An 11095-nucleotide genomic window follows, 5' to 3' on the forward strand; every position below is an offset into this window, starting at 1 on the left:
GACAGATAGATAGATAGATAGATAGATAGATAGATAGATAGATAGATAGATAGATAGATAGATAGATAGATAGATAGATAGATAGATAGATAGATAGATAGACAGACAGATAGATAGATAGATAGATAGATAGATAGATAGATAGATAGATGATAGATAGATAGATAGATAGATAGATAGATAGATGAATGATAAATAGATGATAGATAGATAGATAGATAGATGGATAGATAGATAGATAGATAGATGGATAGATAGATGATTCAGCTCAACATCTCCCCTAGTGGCGGCACCTTGCTCGCCCATCACCCACACCCTTCATCCTCCAAACGTATCTTTGTCCTTCTTACCCTCCTCTCTCCATCTTCTGCCCTGTCAATCCTTTGTTCTCCTCTGTCCATCACCTCGGCCTTTTCACTCTGCACTACCCTTCTTCTTCCGTCCTTTTTGCCCCGCCGGGCTCCCTCTCTTTTTCGCTCCCTCTCTTTCTCCCTCTCTCTCTATCCCTCACTCTCTCTCTCTCACTCTCTCTCACGCTGTTCCTGTCTCCCCAAGGTCCAAGGTATTCTGTGTGGCCGGATGAAATATCGGGACGGACGGAGGGCGAGAGAGAGAAGGGCGGGACCGTCATAAAAGTGAGAGAGTGTGATCTGTGAGTCTTGGGGGAGAGTTCACCGAACTATAGAGGACAAGAGGAGAAGGAGGGAGGGGGGGGGGCGAGTGGGAGGGAAGGAAGGAAGACGGGAAGAGGGATAGAAGAAAGGACAGATGACTGACTTGATCGCAGGATGGAGCTTGACTTCCTCTGGTCCGGACAATTTCTACCGTACTGTGTCCTCTCTCTCTCTCTTTCTCTCTCTCTCTCTGTCTCTCCCCCCCCCCCCTCTCCCGCTCAGTGCATACAGTAGCTGTACCCTGCTCTACCTCCACTTCTCATACAAGTATTGACAATTAACTGTTTCCTAGCAACCTGATATATAACACAACAGAGAGTGGTCTGAGGCTGAGAGTGGAGATGTGCTATATTATTATCGTTATTAAACCACGTTACATAAACCCAGTGCATGTCTTTCCAGCTCCATCTTAAGTGGAACCCATTTAGGGAATAAAAGCATTTTCCCTGATTTGATGTACCGACAGGCTGACGCACTGTGCGTTTTCATCCGCAAGCTTTTCGGGTGATTCGATCCCATTTGAGTCCACGGGGTATGGACAAGGGACGCAGCGAGCGGGAGGGGCCGGTGATCGGCGAATGCATTTTGAACCAAACTCAGCAAGATAACGACTCGCCTTGACAAGAAGGAAATAATGACGACTTTGAGAAAGCCATAGTCGTTGCGTGAGGATTCAAAATGCACAACATGTTTTAAGAAGGAAGCTTTTTGTCAAACTTCAATTGAAGCCAGCACTGCATCAGGATATTTGAGTGAATATGAATATGAATATGAATATGAATCAGAGATAATGACGTACACGTGCGCGGATGCAAGCTGAAGAATCGAGAGGATGATGAGAACGGAAACAGCGGCAAAAAAAAATCTACAGTCAGTTATGCAAAAAGAGAAAAACAAAGACGGACAGAGAGAGGAGAGAATGGGAGAGAGAGAGAGAGAGAGAGAGAGAGAGAGAGAGGGACAGATGGAGTGATAGGACATTAACAAGTGAGAGATGACTGGGAGGCTAAAGGACAGAAGGTGAAAGGGAAGCGCTGGAGAGAAAGGGTTAAAGTGGAGCTCCAAGAGAGGGATGGTTGCCTTGGCAACTGCAGCGTTTTCTAGCTCGCCCTCTCTCATCCTCACTTGCACTCATACTTGCACACACCCGCACGCACACACACAAACACACACACACACACACACACACACACAAGCACCTCCATCCCCTTACTCCTCTCTTTTTCTCTCCTTCTATGTCTCTATCGCTCTTGCTGAGAGTAAAACTATATATATATCTATATATATATAGTATATAACAGTTCCAGTCCCAATTGCGTGAAGGGAGTATTGTGTAACTTCAGTACAGTATGAAATTATCGCATACCTGCAAATTATTATGTTGATATGATTGATAACCTGCAGTATATTGTCTAATGACAATATCGGTTTCAACGACCAAATCTTTCATATTCTTTTGTCGGCAGCTTGCATTCTGATACACCTATTATGATACAGAATCTCCATTATCATGAAAAACTTATCTGCTCTTACTGTTTAATGTCTCCCCCAATCGGAAAAAAAGGATTGGATAGTAAAGCCATAACAGATCTGATGCTCCAAAGCACATTCCATTCCCATGTAAGTGAATAAATTAATGTTCCAGTTTTCCTGGACTTAATTAACTCTGTTTTGTCGATACATGTTGTCATCTGCGTTTCTATGGTTATGTTTTTCTGTGTATATGTTGTTTGTTTCTATGTTTATGTTTTTCAGTGTACATGTTGTTTGTTTCTGTGTTTATGTTTTTCTGTGTACATGTTGTTGTTTGTTTCTATATTTATGTTTTTTCTGTGTACATGTTGTTGTTTGTTTCAATGTTTATGTTTTTCAGTGTACATGTTGTTGTTTGTTTCAATGTTTATGTTTTTCAGTGTACATGTTGTTGTTTGTTTCAATGTTTATGTTTTTCTGTGTACATGTTGTTGTTTGTTTCAATGTTTATGTTTTTCTGTGTACATGTTGTTGTTTGTTTCTATGTTTATGTTTTTCTGTGTACATGTTGTTTGTTTCTGTGTTTATGTTTTTCTGTGTACATGTTTGTTTCTATGTTTATGTTTTTCTGTGTACATGTTGTTGTTTGTTTCTATGTTTATGTTTTTTCCGTGTACATGTTTTTGTTTGTTTCAATGTTTATGTTTTTTACCATGTATATGTTTTTGTTTGTTTCTATGTTTACGTTTTTCCATGTACATGTTGTTGTTTGTTTCTATGATTATGTTTTTTCGTGCACATATTGTTTGTTTTTCTGTTTATGTTTTTCTGTTTACATTTTGTTGTTTGTTTCTATGTTTATGTTTTTCTGTGTAAATGTTGTTTGTTTGTTTCTATGTTTATGTTTTTTCCATGTACATGTTGTTTGTTTCTATGTTTATGTTTTTCAGTGTACATGTCGTTGTTTGTTTCTATGTTTATGTTTTTTCATGTACATGTTGTTTGTTTCTATGATTATGTTTTTCTGTGTACATATTGTTTGTTTTTATGTTTATGTTTTTCCATGTACATGTTGTTGTTTGTTTCTATGTTTTTGTTTTTCTGTGTACATGTTGTTGTTTGTTTCTATGTTTATGTTTTTCTGTGTACATGTTTGTTTCTGTGTTTGTTTTTCTGTGTACATGTTGTTTGTTTCTATGTTTATGTTTTTTCCGTGTATATGTTTTTGTTTGTTTCTATGTTTATGTTTTTCTGTGTACATGTTGTTTGTTTCTGTGTTTGTTTTTCTGTGTACATGTTGTTGTTTGTTTCTATGTTTATGTTTTTCTGTGTACATGTTGTTTGTTTCTGTGTTTGTTTTTCTGTGTACATGTTGTTTGTTTCTATGTTTATGTTTTTCTGTGTACATGTTGTTTGTTTCTGTGTTTGTTTTTCTGTGTACATGTTGTTTGTTTCTATGTTTATGTTTTTTCCGTGTATATGTTTTTGTTTGTTTCTATGTTTATGTTTTTCTGTGTACATGTTGTTTGTTTCTGTGTTTGTTTTTCTGTGTACATGTTGTTTGTTTCTATGTTTATGTTTTTTCCGTGTATATGTTTTTGTTTGTTTCTATGTTTATGTTTTTCTGCGTACATGTTGTTTGTTTCTATGTTTACGTTTTTTCCGTGTATATGTTTTTGTTTGTTTCTATGTTTATGTTTTTCTGTGTACATGTTGTTTGTTTCTATGTTTATGGTTTTTCTGTGTACATGTTTTTGTTTGTTTCTATGTTTATGTTTTTCTGTGTGCATGTTGTTGTTTGTTTCTATGTTTATGTTTTTCTGTGTACATGTTGTTTGTTTGTTTCTTTGTTTATGTTTTTTCCATGTACATGTTGTTGTTTGGTTCTATGTTTGTTTGTCTCACCTGTGGTGATTCTCCCCCTCTTGGACTAGTGATTAGTTGTTTAAAGACCCAAACATGGTAAAGAGGGGGGTTGGTGGGGATTCTGTGTAACAAAAAGCTGTGTCTTGTCATCGCACAGGTTGTCCACAGGACAGAGTTGTCGCAAGCAGTTCTTGATGATGAATAAAGAGTTGCATTGCAGGTTGAGAAGTTGAACTCTACCTGCAGACTAACTCTGTCCTAGATGCAATAGCACAAATACTCTGTGTTGTATGCCCAGCATGCTGACAGCACAGTTCAAAAAAGAAAAGAAAAGTAAGTGAATAAAGTGCAAGCTGCACGTACGTTATAAATTATGCTGCCAACTTTTTTTACCTCAACTGTGTTCTGTCAGTTAAGTTACAGGGGGTTAGAGAAAATGAAAGAGACCCCACATGAGAAAGGAGTTCAACTTCAAAGTAACTGAATCACAATTACAAATGCATCTGAAATGGTGAGTCATTTTGGGCTGATTGCACATTATGTTTCCGTTATAAAATTGGTCTGACAATTAGCATTTAGATATGAGCCAAAGGTTTTGTTTTAAAAACAACATGAGCCAAATAACACAGTTCCAAAGAGGCCGAAAAATTGCGGGAGCATCGGTCAGAGAAACTGAACGTTCTTCAACGTGTCAAGCAGAAAAGGCTCAAAAACGGCACTAGCATGGGCCAAACACAGACAAAGTGCATCGGCAGAGACGCTCGGCGGTCACAAGTGAAGGCTCAGTGACCGGGATAGGGATGTCACTTAACAGGACGGAGGATAACGGCTACAAAAGTACAACCTCCAAGATTACAAGCACCCAAAGATGCCTAAATTGGGAGACGCGAGTGTGAGGAATCCATGGTGTTATGGGCAGCCATCTTGTGTAAGTCATTGAGTGATGTTCCCATACTGCAGAATAATGCTCTCATACACAGTCAACCGCCTACAGTACCATGGCATCACCAATCACTAGATCTAAACATCCGTCAATGAACCTTTATGCAAAGTCCTGTAGCCAAGAGTGTAAAATAGATTACCACCCGCTCCACCTCCTCTACCCACCGTTGCTTCCTTTATGTGGATATACGTACACTGTATCTCTCCCAGTGATTGCCATTGCTACCGCCACACTTCTACACAGTAGCATGAGAGGAGAAACTCTGTGCACTATGAATTCTCTCTCATGCACAAGGTCATATACATCAGAAATCACTCCCATAAAGAAAGAGAAATCAATAAATGCTTTCAAATTTTGTCACACACGAAGCGTCAGTGACAGCTGGTTTTTAAATGGTATCGCACTTTACAGCGGGGTCGTATATCATCATATTTTCAAATGTTAAATTGCATTATATTATTCATTATTAAAATACGGTGTATGTAATTTTGCATCATATTGAATAAAGCTGTATTGGAAACAGCATTATCCATCATGTTCGCTTTTTAGCTTATTTCGAATATTTCCCTATTAGCTTAGCATTTCAAAGAGGTTGCGGCCCACTAAAAAACAGGCGCCCCGTTTTAAACCCATGTGAGACGGAAACTTCGGACCCCGGCTTCCTTCCGCCTCCAATCGAATCCCGATCCCTCGCGCCGGATTCCGCATTCAGCGATTCCCTCCAAAGTGTCGGCCTGAGGGCTGCGAGTGCATGCGCTTCAGACCCAGACTGAACCCCGCCATGCGCGCACCTCTGATGTGCATCAACACCTGACGGGGTCACAGCGGGAGAACTGTGAACCGGGGTCGCTGTCACATCGCACGGGGAGAAGTGTGAACGCGCGTGTGTCTCAATGCACTATCAGAAGGTCACCCGTGTGGTTGAGCGTGCACGTCTGTGGGCGCGCACACCCGAGACGCGCAAGTCCGTCGCGTGTGTGTGTGTGTGTGTTTGAAGTAGATGTGACAAAATCGGTACACCGCTGCCCGTGCAGGTAATCTGTGCGAGACGAGCCATCCCTCTATTAGCACCCAATCTACTTACACACACATGCTTGCATCTCTGTCACTTCCCGTGTGTATGTGTGTTTGTGTTTGTGTTTGTACAGAACCTCCCTCGGCAGGCGAGAGGAACATACATCACAGGAGAGGACGCCTCGGACCCCCAGGAAGAGCAGAGTAATAATAAAGTGAGGAGGTCTACCACCAGCCAGGAGGACATGAGTGGAGACGTTGGTGGCACCATCAGGTGTAATGGGCTGCAGGCAAAGGAGGTGTGTAGCAGCGGAGGAGAAAGTGGGAGGATTGGGGTGTGTGTTTGTATATATGTGTGTGTGTGTGTGTGTTATGTGGGATGTTGGGGTGAGATAGAGCGTGGAGCCAAGGCCAAGCAACGAGTGGCCGCAAGACAAACGGCCTTAATTGAGGCAATCGCTCTCCTCCCGCCCCACGTTTTCTAATATGGAAGATTTGAATTATGATCTCAATATGTCCCTGAGAACGGAGGCTTCATGATTCTCCCCCCCCCCCCACCCCCACTAACTCATCTGGACCCTCAACCCTCATCCCAAAACCTTACCTCCACCCATTAACAGATTCTCAGCTTCGCCCCTTGGAAGAACACGCCCCCCTCTCTCTCTCTCTCCCTCTCTCACGTATCTCTCTCTCTCTGATTATGTCACCATATCTTGGTATGTAAGGCAAATTGTTGGATGTCGAAACCTCCCCAGCCTCGCTGCCTCTTTCAATCTCTCCCCCTCTTTGCCTCTCCGTCCTGGTATCTGTAGTGATAGAAGGCAGGGTTCTGCGGTTGCTAGGAGACGGGAAGTGTGGCAGCAGGCCTCTGCGTGAGGGAGAGTTATGTGTGGATGGTGAACATCGAGGGGTGGGGGCACTGTGAGGGAGCGCCCCCTGCTGGACACAGCGGTTCACTCACACCTGTACACCCCTATGATGGATTATGTGCCATATGCAAACTATCAACTGTGGTAAATGAGCAAAGGCTCCACTTGGGACCACGAAGCTGTGAGCGATGTGCTGTTGCGGCGGCTTAAGGTGCTATCCAATGTGGTGCTTGGGATGGTGAGTTGGCACCGAAATATGAAGTTCTAAAAAAGCAGTTTTTATGGATCATCAACTTCTGTAACTAATCCTTTTGGGAGTAAGATTATAAGCCATCCATTAGCTCACAATCTCAAGTGGTGATCCGTAATATTATTTTGTTTTGTTCCCCCATGTTTGATACTTATTTTGAGCTTGCACGCTCTAAGAAACAGCCATTCAATGTATTTGCATTTTGCACGTGCCTCTATGTACTGTTTCCATTCACGTTGGGTCATTCAATGCAAAGATTGGGCGCGCCCAAGAAGCGAAAGGTGAGGTGAGCTGTGGTCTAGTTGTGGTCAGTAAACTGTAGATACGGATGAACATTCCCAAACTAGAACAGCACCCTGGATGAAAAACACCCCCAGAGCCTCAAGCCACCAAGAAAAAAAAGAAAAGCAACTCAATCGATCAGAAGAGGCAAACTTTGCCAAAAAGAAAGTGATCGTCTTAGAGCGGGAGAGGGATAAACCCAAATGTTGAAAAACAACGTTGCCGTTTCAAATGGAATTCTGAGACTTGAAGTGTGTTCCAACCCACGCAGACAATCCTAAAGATGTCCACTCTAAGTTCACAGAATCCGAGCTCCATCTATCCATAACACAGTTAATTTCTGCAAAGCGGCATCATGTGCTTCGATCCATAGGAGCCGTGCTGAAAGGCATAAAAGGGTGACAGTTCAAGATCTCATTGGTCGATGTCCTTAAAACCATTCACCGCGTCTTGTCAAAAACAACGCCCGCTCTGCTGATACAATGTCCACTGTCGGAGAGAGGCTAATTTGTAATATTGCAGAAGTCTGCCGCTGCGGAAACAAGATCAAAGACCGTAAAATTGCACCAAATCACAACTTATGAGCACGCACTTCAAAGGGACGGTGGGACCGCCAGTTCAGGGAAGTAATATGAAGGCCATTTTCATACCAATATCCTCCATTCAGCCCGCTGCTGTGGCCTGTGGCGTGCGGAGCCTGCTGAAACGCATCCGCATGTTCGTGGTGCGACTCTGACTCCGTGTGGTCGTCAAGGAATCTGCATCACATCGTCACGGCTTGATGGCAGGTCTGTCTTTGGGAGCCCTATGCACTGGATGCTGCAGGAGGCACATCACTTGTTTTGGAGAAATGTTGGTGGTGGTCTTGCAATCCGTGGTTATCTGCGACCGTCAGTTTTTTTTTTTGTTTTTTTTTCCCCCCCGTTGTTTCAAAATGGAAAATGAAAACAAAGCATTGAAGGCTCTGCAGTGGCAAAACACGCACTCACAATCCAGACATCAGACTGATGCTCACGTTAGTAGTGATGGTCGGGCTGATGGTCGGCAAAATTCCATACCACGATATGTGATATGTCTTGATTCCGATACTTTACGATCCCATAAAAAATGGCTGTTAAAGATAGTATGGGGTTATCGGCAGGCCTGTATTTAAGTTAATACAGCTTCATAAAATGGCTGCTCATTCATACTGTGGAAAAGCTGCTGTTCAGTGCCAGACGGATCACTCAGAATTGTAATACTTCAAGACCTATTATATCTACTCGTGTGCAGGTACTCTGCATTCCGGTCATAAAATTGGATTCTCAACATGTACTGATTACAGAGCCAAGTTCCAGCCGAGCTAATTGCTCCTTCAGTGTCTTGACGGACATTGAGCCGACATGACCGTGAAAACCCCGGAGACCTTTTTTTGTGGAATGAAAACTGCACACACCTTTAAAAGGAGCCTGGACTAGAACCTCTGCGCAAATATGATGCAGAATGTTCAGCTGTGACATGTCAAGGGCGTCACTTTTCATTTGGATGTGTGACTTGGCCTGTTTTTCGGCTACTCTGTGGGTGTGGAGTACACTGCATTGTAGATAAGATAAAATGAGGCTTTATTAATTGTCGTGTCACGGAGGGTCCGGACCAATTTGGGCTTATTTGCCAAAGAATCATCCGTCAAGCTTAAGTCATTGGTTTTCTCCTCTGTGATGAAAATGATCTAAACGAACAGTAATTACAAGGGGCCTGATTCACAAATGTTATTTACAACTGCACATAAGTCACTCTAGGGGCGGAAGGTAACTGAATTCTAACCCCGTAGATCATATATGATATACATTTTATATACTGAATATATGATATTATACATATATAAATATGTCAGCAGATGTCTGTATGAACTCAAATATGTAGTGCAAACTTTCAATGTCGAAATTGACACCACATTCAATTTTTCATCCAATCAAAGTATACATAATGTACCATGGAAGTTGTGAGTGTGTGTGTGTGTGTGTGTGTGTGTATGTGTGTGTTTCCCCTGCTCTGGTGCAAAAGGGAATTTAACACGAATTTCTTTCTTCACAAAGAGCAGAATCATGCGCTTGAGCCGCCGCTGTAGAAGATGATATGACCTTGCCGGTGATGGAGAGGAGTCAGTGTGAGTCCCAGCAGGCGTCCCTTTTGATTGGCCGGGCCTGGCTCGCCGTCTCACTGTCCTCACCTCGCCTTGCAGCTCGTAGCAGCGGCCGACAAAATTAAACAGCTTTCTCTTAAAAGCATTTGGCTTTTTAAGCTTTGTAAAGGATTTTTTTTTCTATTTTTTAGCAGAAAAGCGAGTGCTTCTGCTTGAAAGTGCAAAAAAAAAAACCAACAAAAAAAACATGGATAGGAAGCCTACAAATGATCTACAGTTAGTGATGCAGTTGCCATGGCAACCCATGATCGAAATAGACGTGTATCTTGCAAGGAAATGAAATAAACTGAATTATTGTTTAGAAACTGAGAGAAATGTTAATGTTGTCGCTGATGTGTTAAGCGAAAGACTGCATACATACGTGTTTGTGCACAGCTGTCCTTCTGTGTGTGTGTGTGTGTGTGTGTGTGTGTGTGAGACACACTGCAGTACATTAAAAGGGCAGCAGCGTGGATGGGGGCAGAGGCCACAGCATTATGGCGCTGAGTGGCTCTGCGCTGCACTCACTGGCCCCGCGCAGGAGCCGATCAACACCGTGAACCAAACGGGGGAAGGATTCTGTTTTTAGAGCCTTTGTCATTAAGTGGATCTTCTTTTGTGAAAACACCACCATATCGATTCACGATGTGTACATAATGGATATTAAGAAAAATGGAAGCGTCTCGATGGAAGCATAATCAGTTCTGGTGCTTAACTCTGGTGTTGACTCATAGAAAACCACCGTCTCAGCCCTCTTTGTGCCCCTATCCATCCATCCATCCAACCATACATTCATCTAACATCTATCCATCCACCCATACATTCATCCATCATCCATCCATCCACCCACCCATCCATACATCCATCGGACCCCCCTCTCCATGCATTGTCTTTGTACCCGGGACCTTCATTAATCCACTTCTCAGTGTGAACAAAGGAGCTGCAACACACATCTCATCTCCACCTCCCAAATAAATAAACTGATGGAAATCAATGAGAAAGAAAGAGAAATTAGGGTGGGGGGGTTGATGGGGAGAGGGAGGGTGCAGCAATGTGTGTGTGTGTGTGTGTGTGTGTGTGTGTGTGTGTCTCTTCTCAAGGCGGTCTCTCTGTAGCAAGACGGAGAGGTGGTGCTGCTGGTGGAGCTGTGTGATGGAGCAGACCGACGGACCGACTGACTGACGTCCCGGATCCATGTTGTGTGTGCGGGAAGCCATGGCTCCGTGTTCACCGCCCGCTGGAGCTGGATGTGGAGCCGGGTGGAGGGATCACCTCCACGGCGTGTGAGGGAGGGGGAGGGAGGGAGGGAGGGGGTAAGGGGGGGGGGGGGAACTGGAGAGCAGGAGGCGGAGGAGGAGGTGGAGGAGGGGGTGGGGGTGTATGGACCTCACCGCCTGCGGGACCGACGAGGCTCCCCGATCGCGCTCCGCTCTCCTCGCCATCATTTCGGGAGGCGAAGACAAAAGAAGACGGAGGGAACAGGGGGGGGTGGCTGTTCGGAGGGAGGGAAAGGCCTGCGCTCCGCCCGGCTCGTCGTGACGGGGCTCCCCGCCGCTGGACGCT

The sequence above is a fragment of the Zeus faber genome, assembly GCF_960531495.2.
Source record: "Zeus faber genome assembly, chromosome: 11".
Classification (NCBI taxonomy): domain Eukaryota; kingdom Metazoa; phylum Chordata; class Actinopteri; order Zeiformes; family Zeidae; genus Zeus; species Zeus faber.